Source organism: Dendrobium catenatum, unplaced genomic scaffold, assembly GCF_001605985.2.
Source record: "Dendrobium catenatum unplaced genomic scaffold, ASM160598v2 fragScaff_scaffold_54, whole genome shotgun sequence".
Classification (NCBI taxonomy): Eukaryota; Viridiplantae; Streptophyta; class Magnoliopsida; order Asparagales; family Orchidaceae; genus Dendrobium; species Dendrobium catenatum.
In genome coordinates this window covers 1936555-1956026 of record NW_021318516.1, presented here as the reverse complement: position 1 = coordinate 1956026, position 19472 = coordinate 1936555, and the positions used below count along the sequence as shown (strand labels likewise).

The 19472-nt window shown below is 33.7% G+C and overlaps 1 long non-coding RNA gene across 1 annotated transcript; it reads left to right on the top strand.

Moving 5' to 3' along the window:
* The first annotated feature begins 148 nt into the window (after nucleotides 1–148).
* Nucleotides 149–6308, top strand: LOC114579619. Its single transcript, XR_003700693.1, has 2 exons — nucleotides 149–222; nucleotides 6218–6308. It is a non-coding gene; the product is annotated as an uncharacterized LOC114579619 (long non-coding RNA).
* Nucleotides 6309–19472: the final 13164 nt, after the last annotated feature.

The following is a 19472-nucleotide window of genomic DNA, read 5'->3' as shown; positions in this document are numbered from 1 at the left end:
ATTATTTATAAAATATATTTTTATATTTATTTTTTATTTTTTATTCAAATATTAATAATCTAATTAAACTTTTTTTAATTTTTTTTTAATTTCTATCTATTTAATCGTTGTACATATAAATACATAAATTTGATATTCCAACAGTTATCTTCTTCCGCGAACTAGTTCGGCTTGGAGCGGTAAGAACCCTAGTCCTACAGAAAATGATAGGCTATTCTGCAGGTACGATTATCATTGAGAATCCATCTTTTACTCCCAGCATTTCAGTTCGTGATGTGCAGAACCATTAAGCTCTCTCCTATCTAATGTCTACATTTAATGTTTTTTGGCTTTTTCCCATCTGTGTTCTGTTCCCGTAGAGTTTCGATTTTTTTTTTTTTTTTTGGGTTCAAAATTACCTTACATTGAACTTCGTATTGCCTGTAGATCAAGTATCGTTTTTGAAAGCCAAAAATATACCGTGAGTTATTGATCCCAACAAATTTTGTTGTGGTATTTGTCGAAATTTTCATCACTTGCTTCAAGAGGCATTTGACTGGACGCTTATAGAAAATTGTGATACCAAGGTTCTGGAGGGGAGAGAGAGGGAGAGAGAGAGAGAGAGAGAGAGAGAGAGAGAGAGAGAGAGAGAGAGGGTTCCAAATGTGATCTGCCAGAGATAGAAGGAAAATAGGTATCTTGCCCCAAAAATAAAGGACAATATAAGAATTTGATGATTGTTTCATCTCATGCAGAGTTCCGTGGCTGCATTGCTTCGATCTGCCTAACCTATAGCCGTCTTATGTCCTAGGGCTACTTTACATAATGCTTTTAGTTTGTCAGGATTGAAATTGACCTCTCTCAGCTATTTGCAGGAAAGATCGGGGAATTAAGGCCATCTTATTGGCATTTTCACAGTTTAGGAAAGAGATAATATATTTAGAGATGTGGATCATATTAGATGCATCAAATGTGAAGATAATAATATGCTAGTTTAATATGAAGTCATCAAGGAAAGATGAAAATGATTCTTATGGGAAATTATTGAAGGAGAGTTTTTTAGATGGAATTCTTTTGAAGAGTATAATGAACAATATAATAAGGTATATTATGGATTGATTCAAAATATTGAGGTGAATTTATCTTTGAAGATGTATAAAATTTAGAGCTTTAGGTGTACTTGGGGAAATGATTTGATCCCAAATGATCACAAGAAGCTTTGGGATACTTTATTTTATGCTATTTATGGTATTTTATTGAAAGGAATAGTTATACTTTTCAGCATAAAATAAAGGACTGCAAGGTGATGGAGCTAGCTTATAGTGAGCTAATATGAGACTCGCTGAGTTTAAATTATGTTTAGATATAAAATTAGTAATAGACTAACAATTCACTAAATTACGCAAACATACGTACCGAATCAAATAATAAAGTGAAAGAGTAGAGTGTCAAACCCATGAGGAAGTGTTCTGCTAAAACTGTAACTTAACTACTACTGTTTATTTCAAATGCACCATTTATCCTACTGAAAATGAAAATGATCGATGTTTGGAGTTTTTGTCACTAAAAGAAAATAATGACTTGCAAACAATATTTTTGATACTTACAAGAATAAAATGTTTTGGACTAATGAATGTAAATAACTTAGCTTTTTTAATGAGACTCTTAATAGTAGTGTGGATCAGAGCATATGCTTCCCTAGATCTCTATCAAGCTTGTAGGTGTAAAAAGAAAGGTTTAAGGCCTTCCTACAGTTTTACTAGCTCCATAGAACCTAGAATATTTAAACATCCTATGTCTAGGCATGTCAATATTCCATTTTAATATTCTTAATTATTCCAGTATTCCTCTATCGAGGCTACGCATCACATTATATTTTAACTACACATATTGTCATTGTATGCTTTAAATGAAGTTCGGGAGATATTGAAAACATCAGTACATTTATTAAAGCACAAGACTCTATATTAGTATATACTATGCTTTCTATATCATTAGCCCAAAACTAGAGAATTAGTCAGACATTGAGGAAATAACATACAAACTCATCTTTATTTATTCATTGAAAGAAAAGATAAAAGAGAAGTAATAAGAAAATTGTCACCCGAAAGGATCAAATGATTTTTTTATACACTCATTCCACCAATCACAGAGTTGCTTACACAAACAGGTTAAGATCTACACTAGGAAAGTATATTTCACTTCTCTAGCCTCTCTTAGACTTTACTCTAAGAGGACATTAAAGAAAAACACTAAAATTACAAGAATTCACTCAAGTAATATAACTATCCAAACAACATAATGAAAAAACTATTTATAATTAGTATAGGATCGGGTTCAAGCGCCGCAACACTTGACAAGGTGGCGTCGTGACGGTGAAAAATGAACTAGCATCTCGGCGCTGTAAAGTCTGCTCTGTTGCGGTGCTGGCTATGTGGCATGGTTACTAATTGAAATGACGTGTCTATAGTTGAATCAGTGCGGCTCCTCGCTTTTGTAATTGCTCCGCCGCAGTTCTCCAGAAGTTCGAGCGCTGGGGTGCTCGAATGGAGAATCCAGTGCTGAGGTGTGAAAAGGCATGGCGCTTCGACACTCATTTTTCCAAGACACCTAGTATTGCAGTGCTAAATTTTGGTGCAGCGATGCTATGTAACGCCACAGTGCTAACTATGGAACCGTTGCGGCGCTTGCAAACAGAGAAAATTGGTGTTGCAATGTAGGAAACGGACGCCTCAGCGTGATTGAACTCGGCGCTGTGTATTCCATATGAAAATATTTCGAAGAGTAAAATGATGCGAAATAATTATAGAAAAATATTTTAATTCAAATATTAAAGAACATATAAATGCGCAGGATTGTGTATTCCATATAAAACTATTTCATGAAAAAAATGCTCATGATTGTGATAATATTTGGGAATTAAACTTATGTAAGTCATGCAATGAAGTTATGGGAGGAATGCATAGGCTTAAGATTATTTTGGCATCGGAGAAACATATTTATTTTATGTTTTTAAGTTTTATTGTGGAGGCTATTTTTATGCTAAAAAAATTAACAGAAAAATGTTGAGAGCTACGAATTGATTTTAATATGATTTTTAGTCATTTTGATAAGGCATATGATTTTGTGCTGTGAGAATTATTTTGGTGGGCATTATTAAGATTTTTAGTCAATTTATTAAAAATATGTATAATGGAGTATTGATTAGTATTAAAAGAAGTTGTAGAATAATCAAAGAGTTCTCAATCACATAATATTATATCAAGGATCAATATCAGTTTTGCATCTTTGTGTGCTTGTTTTGAAAATGCTTATAAAGGATATTCATAGTAAGGTACCTTAATGTATGACTTTTTGATGAGGACATCAATAGGAGATTCTGGAATGTCTACTGCTAGAAGCATCGTAGATCGATGGCTACGATGAGGAGCTTATATATTTGATATTTTATGTATTAGTTCATATTTTCTTTATTTATGTTTGTACCCTTGCTTTTGTGTTGAGTTGAGTTGTAGCCCTATGGGTACTTTTGTCATTTCTTTTCTTTCTCTATGAGGCCTATATATTTGGTCCTTGATCTTGTATTTTGATGATGATGATTATGAATGAAAATTTCTAGATTTCTTGCTTGATCTCTTTGTGAGTTCTTGAGAGGAGAAACCTGAGGAGAGGGCCTTGCAACACCTGTCAGTCGCCGATGAATTCCGGGACTCGCCGTTAGTACTCGTAGTATTTTCTTATCGTTTCTTCCTTTCCCCTACATCCAGCCACCTCTTCTTCCCCTAACACCTGTCGGCCACTTCAAGTTCTCAAGCCGCCGGTCAACCTCAACAAGATCCCTCCCACTTAACCCACACCCCTTCCTCCTTAGCCAAATGCCACCCAAACCCTAACTGCCGGCCTTCCCCTCCCATGGATCCAAAATTGATTATCTTGCCTCTTTCCAAAAGTGGAGCATGAAGATTAGGAGGGAACTCCAATTCAAAATCTGATCTCAAATTCAGATTTTGAATTCTTTCCTAAATTGACATAATCCATATTATGAAAGTGCTCAATTTGTGGATCTAATTAATTCAATCTCCACTCCACCCATCACCCGTCAACCACCCACACCCACCCTCTAGCCCACCGGCCCCTCCCCCACCAATTGATCAACTTTCATACCACCAATACCCCCCATCCCCTTGCTCCACCGCCGGCCACCTCACCCTTGCCCTCTTGATGATGATTTTAATCATCATTAACAATTATCTTAATTAGCCCACTTATTTCGGGAGAGAATTTAATCCAATTTGAAATTCAAATTTGGATTTCAAATACATTTCTAAATTAGCCTTTTCAAATTATGAAAGTTTTCAATTTGAATCTAATTTAAGAATTATTTATTCTCTTCCCTAAAGTGAACCAAAAAATTATGAAGCATTAATTCCCCTCTCAACTTCCCTCACCCTCATCCATACCGTCGGCCCCCCTTATGCCCAAATTTAGAATTCAAAATTTGAATTCTAATCCTTCCCTCCACCCTCAATTAATTCTCTTAATTGATTACCCTCCATGGTAATTAATTTTAAAGAGGATTTAATAACTCTAATTCCCCTAACTCATATTTAAATTTGAATTTGAATTTCAAATTCTTTTCCCTCATTTAATTAAATCTAAAATTAATTTCATATTTAATACTCTTTTCATAACCCCAAACCTAGACCCCACAAACCCTAATTCCCTCCACACTTGGCCGGCCTTCTTTCTTGCCCACCTTATTGGAATTACTCTCATCCCATGAGCCCTCTTGCAAGAAAAGAAGTCAAGCATCTTCCCTCTGGACGTTGGTGGATCACCGGTCGTCTACACATAGCCCCTCCTCCGGCTAACTTTCGTTGGATCTCTATCCCGGCTTCCTCTCCTTCGTGGTGGCATCTTCCATATTGTAGCGATTCTTCTTTCACTAACCCTTAAAGAGTGCGAGTGAAGGAAACTCGAGGTGAATTCTCTCTTTGTTACATGATGGATTGTTTGTTTGTTGCACTACTTATTTTCATTATAATCTTGATATTATTTTGAGAACTTGTCTTCTATTGTGTGGTTACTTGCCATATCAATTTAAACAACTTTAAATTCGTAAAATCTTTTCAAAGTGAAACATTAAGTTTAAGTTACGACGCCTAATTCAATCATTATAAATTTATACATGCAATTCCTATGTGGTTTCACATCACTTTTATAGCTATATTTTTAATCAATGAAACTTTTTTTATAATATATGAGAAAGAATAATGAAAATGTTTAGAAAATAAAGGGTTTAGGATCAGCAGAACAATATATGATTATATGATGTATAATTTAATGAGTGTGATATTAATAGTTGTTTGAGAACATTATTAGAATATAAGGAGATACCCAAGTTTGTTAGATTTAAGTATCTTGTATCTTTTAGATAAAAGAGTTGTGATATAAATGAGAATAGAACTTATATCATGCAGAAAGAGGATGTCACGGGAACCGTGTGTTTAGAAGGAAGAAGGGTCAAGTTTTATCATGCAAAAAGAGGGTATTGTGGATACTTGCATTTAAGTTTTAGAAAACACAATTAGGCCAACTATACTATATGATTTTGAATGTTATGTGATATAAAGGTTATTCATAGCAAAGTTGAATGTGTCATAAATGAAAATGTGAAAATAGCGTTCGACAATACTAGAGAGAAAAGATCGAGAAATGATTATATTAAAAAAAAAATTAGGAGTAGCATCTATTGAAGATAATATCGTGAGAAATAAGTTTACGTGGGTTGGGTATTTATAATGAAGGGTATAAAAAACACTAGTATAATGGGTAGATAAAGTTAATGTTGAAGAATTAAGATGGATAATAGGTAGACCAAATGTAACATTAATAGAAGATGCAAAAGGTTTGAAATTCTCTTTTGATATATTGGTCCATAATTTAACTTTTTTAATCCACTAATTGGTCTACGAAGTTTATCCTTCTTTTTAGATTCTACATAACTAAATTAGGGATGTTTCATGTTCACCTATCCGTAAACAACATTTTCATGCTTAGGATTTGATACCAATGCTGAGAATCTCCATTTTATCTTTCTTGACGTCTCCTATTAGTACTCTAGAATTCCACAGCAATAGAACATCGTGAACATTTAGTTACATTATCTGAAAATTATTTCCAACGAAGCACGTTAAAGTTACTTTAAACTGAAAATATTTTTTCTTGAATAATACAGCTGAAATCAATGCAGCGCCCTGAGAACAATAATATCTTTGCATGCCCTATCTTCTGTTTGTGATAGCAAGAGAAGCAACCTTCAAATGCATCAAAATTTTTGACTTTTATGCTAATACTTATTAACTCCAACATTAGTAGCCTCATCCCAACTATCAAGACCAACCTTATCAATCCTCCTTTTTTATTGTCCTTCCTATGAGTGTCGCATGTGATGTAAATTTGAGCTTGTGGTCTACCTTTTTCCTTTCTATGCTTTGGTCTTCCCTCTTTCCAACTGCATCTTCCACTTTGTATTATAAATGCTCAAATCATGAAATATTTTTCTTAAACCTTCTTTGAGTTGATTTCTAATCTCATGCATGTTCTAATAATACTTAATACTTATTTCAGTATTTTAAATTATTAATTTACTTAAGTGATGCATAACTTAACAAGCAAATGTTTAGTTAAATGGTATCACAAATGGCAATGGTAACATTGATCTAGATTTGAGGAAGTAAAAAATGAATATTATATTAGATGTGGAGTCTACTTTCTCTCTCACAAAAGTTTGATTTCAAAGACTTTAAATCCATGAAAATCTTGGATAAGATTTGGATCAAAATATGATTGATTTTCATGTTCGGTGGTTATAAGATTATATTTGCATCAAATCCTTCATACCTACCACCTTCAAGCATTATATGAAGAGATTGTTGCATGTTATTGAAGGGCATCATTCTTTCTTTGTCTTCAGTTAGCCAAGATGTAGAGGCAGATGTTAGAGAAGTGGCCAATGAAGTGATCAAAGGTTAGTAGTTATATTGATTAGTGTCGTACATATGAATTTCTATATTGGGTGATTGATAACGAGCATTGAAGGTATTATGTGATAGTTACAAGGCAGAGGTCTTTAAAAGAAGTAATCAATGACTTTCACAGGCGCTGATGACTAACAAGTAAGTCAACATAGGAGGTGACAAGTTTAAATTGTGGAGGAATCATGCTAAGACTTAGAGAGGAAATATGAGAAATAGGGAAGAATACAAGTGATATAATAGTGATAAAAATATTTATATAATATTTTTGTATATGTACTAGTGGATATTATCTCTCTATGTGAACTTAGTTGTTGTACATCCAAATATCCAAAAAAAGCTCAATTCAAGCTAAGGCTATTTGGTTTAAAGAGAACTAAAGAGGATTCTGAGAGCCCCTCCTAGAGTGGATTTGCCGGAGGAGGATGAGGATACTTTCTGGAGCCAGAGTCTTGACCTACCAATTACTTGCAGAGAAGGAGAAAGGCAATTTATTGTTATGGCCGATTTTATCGTAGTCAATGCATCAACTACGTACACCACAATCTTTTGTTGACCATTGCTAAACACTTTTCAAGTAGTCATCTCTATATATAATGTCGTTATGAAGTTTCTTGCAAGTGGTCTTGTAGTTTCAATTAGGTGTGACTTACCACAAGCAAGACCTAACTTCCTCAACGCATTGAGAAATGTTCAAGAAGGAACTCTTGAACTTGATGTGGAAAGAGGGTTCATGTTAGATATTGTTGAAATAATTGAAGTGCCAATCTTTGAAGAAACAAAGACCACACTTTTAGAATTAGTATTGTGTTTGATGAAGGGTTGAATTGTTCATAACTCTTTGGGAGAATGTGGATGTATTTTTCTAGTTAGCTGGCAAAACGTCGGGTGTGGTCATCAATGTAGCCTTTCATAGACTAAATATTGATAAGAAGATGAGGCCAATAAAGCAGAAGATGAGGCCAGTGGCGATTAAGCTGGCTGAATTAATTAGTGAAGAAGTTCAAAAGTTGGTGGAGACTCGATTCATTCAAGAGGTGCAATACTCAAAATGGATCTAAAATGTAGCAATGGTATATAAATCGAATGGAAAATGATGTATGCGTCTCGAATTCACTAATTTGAAATCAATCTATCCAAAAGATGGTTATCGTTGTCGTGGATTGATGCTCTAGTCGATTATGCAGTCGAGTACCAATGTTGAGTTTCTTGGTCCCCTTTCTTGGATACTATCAAATCAAAATACACCTAGTCGACTGTGAGAATACAATGTTTAGCATAGATGATGGATTGTGTTGTTGTAATTTAATGCCCCCTTTGATTTAACAATGTATGTGCAGTATGCAAAGGATGATGGATTACATTTTTTGAGATTAGAAGGGCGAAATGTTCTGATTTTTATTGATGACATCTTTATACAACAACAATAACAACATCAAGCCATTATCCCACTACACATGGGTGATGACATCTTTATAAGAAAATAAAATACCAAAACAACACATTGAAGTTCTCATAAAACATTTGCTACTCTAAAAAGGTACATTATAAAGTTGAACCCTTTAAAGTGCACCTTTGGAGTTGGATCTGGGAAGTTTTTGGGCTTTTTTTCTTACATTAAAGATATTAAAATGAATCCAAATAAATTCAAAGCAATTCTCAAACTACCCTACCTTAAAATGTGAAAGAAGAGTAGAAGTTGACAAGGCGAATTGCTGGCCTAAGTCGATTTATCTCATAGTTGGGTGATAAGCATTTTCCACTCTTCAAAGTTTTAGAAAGTGCTAAACACTTTGTTTGGAGCAAAGAATGTGAAGTCGTATTTTAATAATTAAAGTCGCTCATCTCTTCATCGCCTATATTCAAAGTCTGCAATCGGTTCTCATTCATGAAGGGAAGCAAGGGTCAATCTTTTATATGAGCAAATTTATACGCATGCCTGAGATACACTATCTGATCATGGAAAACTAGCTCGGGCTTTGATTATCTCTGTGCAACGACTTCGACTTACCTTTAGGTGTACTAGATTCTGGTTGTAACCGACTGTCCATTAAAGTCGGTCATGACGAAGTTGAGCCACTCTGATGACTATTCAAATGAGCTGTGGAGCATAAAACACTCTAAGAATGGACAACAAGGTGTAGGCACTTTCTGATTTCATGGCCGACTTCTTATGGACCCTATATCGATGGGGTTGGCATTGGAGTTAGTTTGAGGGCTCCAGTAAGAACTATAGCTTCACATACTGTCAAAATTGGTTTTCAAATAACCAATAATCAAGCTGAATATGAAGCGTTGATCGCTAGCTTGAGGTTTGCTATTGGAGTAGACGCAAAACACTTAACAACATTCTCTGACTTACAACTTGTAGTAAATTAAATCAATGAGCAATATGAAATAAAGGAAGTAGCTCTTTAGAAATACTTATTCAAAATGGAATTAGGAAGTTCGAATATTTTACAATATGCCACATGTTTAAAAATGACAACCAATTCGCTGACTTGCTTTTTACAATATAAAATGCTAATGGATGACCTAGTTTGGAACTTACTCATCCTACAATTGAAGAAACATAAGTAATGGAGGTCGACCAACTCTTAAAACCAAGTTGGGTGGATCCATTCATCAAGTACTTAAATCGAGCATTATTTTTGTGAATGTCAAAGATCCTTAGTAACTTAAATAAATGCAACTCAGTAGTTGCTCGTTGATAAAGAGTTATTCAGGTGTGGACAAGATGCGTAAAAGAATTTGAAGTCGATGATATTCTCACAGAAGTTCACATTAGTTAGTGTGATAGCCATTTTAGAGACGAATTTTGCCCAATCGCATGCTAAGATAGGGATATATTTGGCCTTCACTGAGGAAAGATGCATTCCATGCCAAAAATTTGTACTAATGCAACTTCAGCCTTCTCACAAGTTGTAGTCGATCTCAAGCCCATGGCCTTTTGTTGTTTTGGGCATGAACTTATTAACCCTTTCCTTCCTTCAAGGGGATAGAAAAAATTTATCTTAGTGATGATAGATTATTGCACAAAGTGAATTGATGCAACGACATTCTCTAAGATTACTACTGGAGTTGTTCGAACCTTCATATGGGCGGACATCATCTGCAAATATGTCCTTTCAATGGTGATCATTATCGACGATGGTCTACAATTCTCTAATAAGAAAATCAAGGAGTTCTATAAAAGAAAGGGAATTCAGCTCAATTTCACTTCAATTCATCATCCAAAGATAAATGGCCAGGTAGAGATGGCCAACACGTTGATTCTTAACTTGTTGAAAAAGAAACGGGATGGGTTGAAAAGCAAGTGAGCTATTGCTTCCCTCAGTTTTCTCCGCATTGAGGACGACTCTATCATTGGAGACTTGGTAGATACCCTTTGCACTCTCTCATGCTGCAAAAGCTATCTTTCTCGTCGAGCACAACCTCTACAGTCATAGTTGCCACTTCAAGCTTTGAAGGAGTGCTTTTTTTTTTTTAATTTTTTTTTATTTTTTATTTTTTTAGCTTTGAAGGAGTGCTTGATGAATGGAGAAGTGCAAATGAAGAATGGCTCAAAATAATATTCAACTTCTTTAAAGAACTCAAAATTCAATCATCTGTTAAGCAGGAAGATGATAAAAGGAGAGTCGTCAGGTATTACAACTCAAATGCTCGAAAAAAAAAAATTTTTGAGCTTGTGATTTAATACTCAAAGAAGTTGATGATGTAGCTCGATAATCAATACTGGGTTTAGTTTAGGTTCTACCTGGGAAGCATCCTATATTATCAAAGAAGTAATTGGCCCTGGCATCTACCGACCATACACTCATACTGGCAAAGAAGTATCAAGAATGTGGAGCAGATATGACTTAAACATCTTTTATTCATAAAAAATCAATTTTTTTTATCTTTGCTCTTGTAAATTTTTATTCAAAGATTCATTTGAAGTTCTTAAAGAAAATTGTTATTATCATTTTATATGATAAAATCTTGTCAAATAAGAAAATACTCAACATACTTGCCGGATAACTGAGTACTAGGAGAACTTGTTGAATGCCTGAATATTCGGGGAACTTGTCAAATAGATGAGTGTTTAGGTAACTCATTCTCTTAAAAAAAAAAGGAAAGAATATATATATATATATATATATAAAGAGAGAGAATGCTTCTGTTCGTTGCTTTCCTTCACTCTAGCACTTGATTTTTTTTTTTTTTTTTCCTGCTCTTCATTCGCTTAGCATGTTTAGGGTAAATGTTTGATGCTAGTGCTTGAAGATTGAGTTGTACTCTCCTCATCTGACTTGATCTGCAGGCTTAGGAAGCATGGTATAGCCAAATTTATTTTCTTCAGATTTTCTTTAGTTTCCTTGAGATGAATTTAACAAGTGTACAAGTTATCTTTAGATAGAAGGAAACATTTTGAGCTGCCTAGCAATTAATTCTCAGTACATTCAGAGCTTCTCAATACCTGCTTCGACTTCTTTTTGAATCTCTTGGAGAATGGTAAGCGCTAGCAAGAGTTTGTGTATGTGATATGGTGCATTTTTTGTATTTAACTGAATGTTTAATACCTTTTATGATAATGTTTTGTTTCTTGCAAAATGAATCCAAATCAGTAATGCCAATTTTTTCTCTAACTGGAGTAGATTTCTTATGGTTCTATCAACTCACGTGCACACGACTGATAAAAATGGTCGCATCTGATTTTGGTCCCTTCCAAAATAGACTTATTGGTTGTTCTTTTACTGTCATCAACAACTAATATGAGAATTACGTTGTAAGTTTGGCAATAACCTATTGATGGAAGCTAGGAGTGCAACCGAGTCAAGCCGGCTCATGAGATGACTCGAGCTCGACTCGGTAAAAGGCTCGACGAGTCGAGCTTATCGAGCTCGCAAGTTGAGCTCGAACACGAATTTGAGCTCGACGGCTTATGGAGCTCGACAGCTCGTCGAGTAGCTCACGAAGGCCAGGCGGGAAAATGAATCGGAGGCTCGATTTGGACGAGATGGGACGGAGGCCAGGATGTGGATGACGAAGGCCGGGAGGGCGACGGGAGAGCTCGGGACGAGTGACAATGGAGCTAGGGAGGTCGACGACGGAGGTCGGGTAGGCACCGACAGAGCTCGGGACGGTGATGACGGAGCTCGATAAGGTCGACGACGGAGGCCGGGATGGCGACAATGAAGCTCGGGACGACGGAGTTTGCGACTACTAACCTGTTCGGGACGGCGCTCGACGAGCCGCTCGATGTGAGACGAGTCGAGCTTGAGCTCAACTCGAGTTCGAGCTCTAGCTGAGCTCGGTATTTGACAGTCGAGCTCGACTCGAACACCCCTCAACTCGAGCTCGACTCGACTCGTTTGCACCCCTAATGGAAGCATTTTCTGGTCCTTGCAATGTACAATTCTTAATTTTGTTTTTGAGCCAGGAAGCCTTCCATTTCATGTAGTAAATTTAAAATTGGTGTCTATTCAAACTAAAATAGCTTTTCAATAATTCAAACTGGTGTCTATTCTAGAAACATTATATACGAAGAGCCGCTAAGGAAGTTTCATTAATGAATAAGCAATAGCGTTTTTATAGCTTAAGATATTGTTTGGGACAATTTTTTTATTGCTTTCTAAAATTATTTTTTAATACAAAAATTTTTTAGTTCAAGAAATTTTTGTACTAAAAAATTATTTTAAAAAGTACCAAAAAAGTTATATCAAACGAAGTTCAAGTCTCAATGCAATGTGGAAAATCATTTTTATTTATGGGTTGTTTGATTTATTGAAAAAAAAAGCAAATTATTGCAAATGCAAGTGATATGAAAATGTTAGTGTTTAGTTTGATGAAAAAGAAATGTGGATTATATTTTTGATTGGTTTTATTTTCATTTTATAGTTTATTTTTAATGTATTTTCATCTCATTTTTTTATATTATTATAATAAAAGAAAAACATCTGAAAATCATTATCGAATGAGTTCTCATATAAAGATCATATAAACCTAAGAACAAGAACAATAAAAATTTCTTCTGCTTTAGTTCATGGTTACTGTCTTGTGACATAAACACTTGCAGGAAATTGGAGTAAAAAATTAGCTAAGTAAAAAAAGTATATATATCATCAGTTGCATGATTAGTTTGAAGCTGATTTTAGCTAAGTTTATTAATTTTATAATTTAAATTATAATTCATTTTTAATATTTTTTAGTCATATATTAGTCTATATATGTATTGTTTATTTATGTATTAATGAATGTATATGTATGTATATGGGAATGAGCTAAATTAAGATTAGCTATATTCTAAAGAATTATTAGTGTCAAGAGTTAAATTCATAGCACAAAAATGAACTATATATATTGAGAGGAAAAAAATTGATGAGATGTGGATAACACTTCACAAAGATTTTTTTTTTTTTTGATAATTAACTCCAGTTTCTCATTGGTATATCCAAATGCATTAAATTGATTGTGTCCTATTAAAAGTTAAATTCTCATTTAAATCTAATAAAGATTTTTAATGTTTTTTAACCAAGTCTTTTTAGGTATACCTCTACCTTTCTTAATATAAGTTAAATTTAATGCCTCTATTTTTCTAATCGGGTCATCGGAACGCTGTCGTTTTATGTGACCAAACCATCTAAGACGACTCTCTAATTATATATATATATATATATAAGTTACTTCTAGAATTTGTTGAATGAAAGCACCTCAACAAGTTAATCGTAATTGGCCACCATCGTCGATGCCATCGCTGCCGACCGTTTGCAATCACGGCTAGCCACAAATCACCTACCATATATATTATCATTTAAATGAGGGGATTTGCTCTTTCTAGAGCTACTTCTGATTACTATGATAGTTTAAATGTATAAAAAGAAAAAAAAAATGTGTAAAAAGAACCAACAAATTCACAGGATTAAAGCTGAAGGCCAGTGAAAGACAAGAAGGGAGGCTGGCATTTAGAAGATTTCTAGGTTTTTTTAACATAGTTGTACTTGCTTCCAAAACAAAGATACATAAAATGGGCCAGACTTTAAAGCCTTTTATATATTCTCCAAAAGCTCTAAAATTCAAACTTCAAAGGGGAAAATAACAAAGATATAAGAACACAAGAGTTCAAAATGATTTAACAATTCACTTGCATTCATGAGCGGTAGCATAGTAACTTTTTATTTGGTCTGGTCACCTGACGTAGCTCTACGTTCGGATGTCAGTAAAATAGTATCACGTGTTCTCACTATTTACCGCGCGGCCTGACAACCCCAACCCGGAACGGGGACGGGATTGCTATTTTCGCGTGTTGCTAGGTATTGCTCGGTATTTGCTCGGTACGTATTGGACGATTTTGCTCGGCAATAACGAGAAATATCATTCTGTGAAGACCAATATCGCACAATACCGATAAATACCGAGTTCGGTATTTCTCGAAATTGCTCGGTATTGATCTTCACAGAGCGATATTTTTCATTATTGCCAAGCAATACCGAGCAATACCTAGCAATACCTAGAGCAATACCGAGCAATATGCGAACATAGCAATCCCGGGTCAAGTCGTCGAACCACGCGGTATTGAGTAAGGCCAAGTGGCGATATGTTATTGGCGTCCGAACGTAGAGCTACGTTTGACCTAATAATTGTTCATAGCAAAGCCATCATAATTTTGATGAAAAATTAGGGTTCTCACACATATACATAAAAAATTTAGAGTGATGTGTTACTTGTGAAAAAAATTACAAATAAGGGTATAGAAAGAGTTCATCTGCTATTATATCTCACAATCATCACCTCTGACATTTGTAATAACATTCATTATAAATTTTTGTGGTAATGTCTGATATAGACTTAGTGATAGCCTATAAGATTTTAATAATAGCCTTTAATGTGGACTTTTATTGTGTCATCTAATCAAGTTTATCATTATAAGAGTAAACTATCATTTTCAACATTACAATAATTATAATCATTAAAACAACTAGGGTTTAGCTAATGTATTTTTTTTTTTTCTTACAATCTCAAATAGATGACATATTTATGCTTGACTATTTTTTTATTATTTTTTATATTTTTTTGTTATTCAAATAAAATCTTAGCAATCCGATCTTCTAGAATATGATAATTTTAAGAAAATTATTGTCTAATTTCTTTAGAAAAAAAAGCTATAATATCCTTAATTATTTTTCCAAAATACTCATTTTTTCTAAAATGACCCACATTAGAATAACTTTTTCTTCATTTTGTTGCTTGCATTTAAAAATTATATTTTAAGAAATAATCAATTTTTATAATCTATTAAAATAATATTTAATTATAAGAAATTTAAACACACACCTAATTAACAAAAAAATGTTTAGTTTATTTTCACATTTAAAATATATTAATCGGCTAAATGCCAAAAAAATAAATAAACAAATTTAAAACTAACACTTTAAAAAATAATAATAATAATTTTGATTCACAAGAAACCAATGAACCCTTAGAGAACAAGCTTCTCACATCCCCCAAAGCACAAATTCTACCCTCACCACAATATTTTAAATCTGTCGACTAAATACATTGAAAAAAGCAGTGGATTGACGTGACACTGCTAGAATTAAAGGTTCATTTAAAAATTAAAAAAAAAACTAAATTCATACCTTTTAATATATTTTATTACTATTATGCCATGGCCTAAATGGGTTCGATTTCTCCAATGCCATCATAGTGCATCCCACCAATTACAGTCACATCAAATTAATAATTTAAAAAAAAAAGGTGTTGGATCAATTTCAACGCCCAAGATGAATTTGGCGGCTAATTGTACTTCCACAATTATCATAATAACACAAAAGACCCACCATTGCTTGATTTGGTGGGTGAGTACGATTGATAACTCCCAATTCGTGCTCGATTCCCCTCAAGAGGTAGGGGCCAATGAAGTGCAGGTTAGGAGGTTTCTGAAGTGGGTGCCTCTTCTAGGTCAATCAAAGATTAGTCACGCAATCAAGCGACCTTTCAAGCAAAGGCGGAACCAACCTTAATTTTCAGGAGCAACAAACTTATAAGTAAAAGTGTAGAAATTTCACAGATATGTCGGGGGTCCAATGTGCTAGCGCCCCTTGACAAGGTTCGACCTTACTATTTCTCTTTGTATTTGGTTCAACGTTACCTAACAATAACACATATACACAATGCATTTAATTATGTTCGGGGCATATTCCTAAAAGCATAGTATTTTAAAACTTTTAGGAGGGGCAATTGCCTAAAAATCCTTGTAATAAAGGCTAAAAAATAGATTGTGTAGGACAAGTTACCTATAATTTTAATTTTTCTAGGGAGGACAATTGCTCTAATGGGATTTAGGTAGATTCACCCTTACTTTCAGGGGTGGCAATGGGTGAATACCCGGCTCCTAAAAGAAAAAAAGCACAAAAGAAAAAAATCAAAGGCTACATGAATAAACAAAGAGCTTTTGCCGACAAAACAATAAAGAGAGAAGTATTTTTCCTGCATGTTTAAAGGTCACGGTTTCATGTACAGACTTTCTGCTCATTCCATGCAAACTACTATTATTTTATTTTGAAAATCTTAATCAAACGCTTCTAAGATTCAAATTCTACTACGAAATTAATAATCCTCATTTTAAGCATTTAAGGAAAATTACTTAGTCAATTATAATACAATGAATGCTACCTAATACATCACATCTGCTTCTTCCAAAGTTGTTACTGCAAATGGCCCATAGTTCAAAGTTTGTTTGAGATGCCGTCCTATGCTTTGAATTACTGATTCCTGGCTGGCTCTTACGTGGCCATTCTGTAAGCTTTGCTACAGTTCAAAGAACGTTGTTTTACTTAGGTGAGAATTCCCAGAGATGTCTCCTTAGGCCTTGCATGTGGTATTTGTACTTTCTTTAGGACACAAAGGAATTTCTTTTCAGTTAGGGTTTAGCTTAATGGAACCTTAATCATGCATGATCAGTTTTTTTGCTTATATATCTTTGCATGATAATCTCTCATTAAGTTTTGCAGCAGTTATCTCTCTCATGATTAATGACTTCTTAAGTTCGCTTTATAATGTGTTAATTGTTGTATTGTGATACATTGTATATTTTTGAGAATGGAATCATTATCATTACACTCATAGACTTCATTTGGGATGACTTTTTTAATGCTTTTTAAACTAGTTTTTTAGTTAAAAAATTTAAATGTTTGCACAAAAAAATTAATTTAAGAAGCATTAAGAAAGTCATCCCAAAAGAAGCCATAGTGACTGAAAAGCTGCTTTATGAATATATTGAGTGTGTATATATATAATATATAGAGAAAAAAATTCAAAAAATATTCCTCAGATGATTTGTGTATAGCAAATTTAGTTCAAGAATATTACGTTGCCCCAATTTAGCCTCTCCAGTACACAAAATTAATCCAAAGTAGTTTCTCTTGTTGTAATTGTGATATTAATTAAATTGATCTCTATTTAATCTCAAATTAGGATCAAATTTGTATGGTTGAGGGAATAAATTGGAGCAACATTATACTTTGAGACTAAAATTATCATATTTGAATGGTCGGATTACATGAACAGTGATGGGACTAAAATGTTCTATATATATATATAATTTGTTAAGTAGTACGGGAAAAAATTTATAAACAAAGCAAATGCTCTTTTATTTTTCTCTCCAACGATACAATTTACGCTAACAAAATATGTCTTTTACGTTATTTATCTTGATCTATTAGTTGGTAGCTTTGCTACCAATCAAAAGATCTTGAATTTGAAGCTTACGTGTGTGATATGTGTTTGAGTTTATCTTTATAAGTAGATCAAACTACCAAAAATACAACAAATTGTTTGTTGAATGGGGATAGAAAACTTGTTAGGATTTTCTTTAGGATATGTTTGATTTGAAAGATTTGAAGGAATAAAAAAAATCTGTTTGTCAGTAATCAAATTGGTTTTTGGTTCCGATGTAATTAAGTACTGGTAATTAAATTTACTTAAGAAATGTGAATTAATGCATTTGTCTATAGACTTCTCTTTATTCAACATTAATGAAAAATGACCCAAAAATTTTATAGAGTCATTGTTGTGAATTGTGATATATATTTCCAGTCGAAATGTGAAATAAAAAATAAATTTCTAATCACTCAAAGAAAAATGAAAGAAAAGCCCCTAATTTTTTCTCAACCAAAATAAGTTGGTGAAAAGTAATTGCAATTCAAAATCTGCCTTTTTTGCTATATTTTCATGTTTTTTGTTTCAATTTCAAAAGTAATTGCAACCTAACTAACCAGAACATATTCATAGGTAAGTTTGGACAGATTGTTTTGGCTCTACTGTGATATGTGTTTGGGATGACTTTCAAATGCACTCTAAAATGCTTATAATTATGTGACTTAGGCCCGTAATCCCCACCGGCTAAGTATGTCTTGACCCCTTTAGTTGCGGAGAAAGTGGTGTGATGTGGAGAGTAAGGCTTCATTTGGGAAGGTTTTTTAGTAAAAAAAATTTTTTGAACTAGAAATTTTTTGTACTAGAAAGCTCTTTTAGAAAGCATTAAAAAAGCCGCTCCAAACAAAGCCTAAGTAACTATATAATCTTCAAGTGTGGAAGCTTGAATTTTTGTTCCAATAAATGAAGCCTCTAAGCTCCTAAAGAGAAGACTACTAAGTCTAACCTTTGTAACAATTATCAATTTCATTATATTCTAATATATATTGAGGAGTACATGGATATTTATAACATTACAAGCAAAAGGAAGAGACGGAGCCAACCATTAATAAAATTAAATAAAAAAATACATTCCATTAATTTTTCTTATTATTTAAGTTACTTCTAGACTTTTTTAGCCAACCACCTTCATTTTTCTAGCTAGCATCTACATTTCCCACTCTTGGTCATCCCATCTTGCATTGAATTTAATGGAGATTATTGAATATTTTTCAAGCTTTATACATGATACATCATCACAAAATTATCTTGATTGGGCACGAATCTTGAGGCAAAATCAGTTCGTAAACTTCAAAAATTAATTTTGGGAGCATATGAACTCCGATTTCAGCGAGCTTACAGTCAAACTGAGCGTCTCGGAAATAGGAACCCAACGACACCAAGATCAACCCAATCCGAGCATATAGCAATTGAAAACAAGGTAAGAGCGGTGGCAAAAAATCCTACAATAGTCTAGATCATTGGAGAGTTTAATCAAAATGTGAGAGGAATCCAAAATAGTAACATAAAATAGTTGAGTTGCATAAAATATTTCTTTCACAATATAATTTTTTAGTGCTTCAGTTCTCTTCATCAATCATGCTTACTCATTATCAATTAATTTTAAGATGGAGTTTACTAATACTTAATAATAATTTAACTCCTCCTCCCAAGATTCAAACCCATCACCTTCTCTGATATTAGTCCCAAGTTGCTACCACATATTCCAAAATCTTAAGCTAATTTTAAAGGCTTAACTTTAATTCTATCAAGTAAGCATTA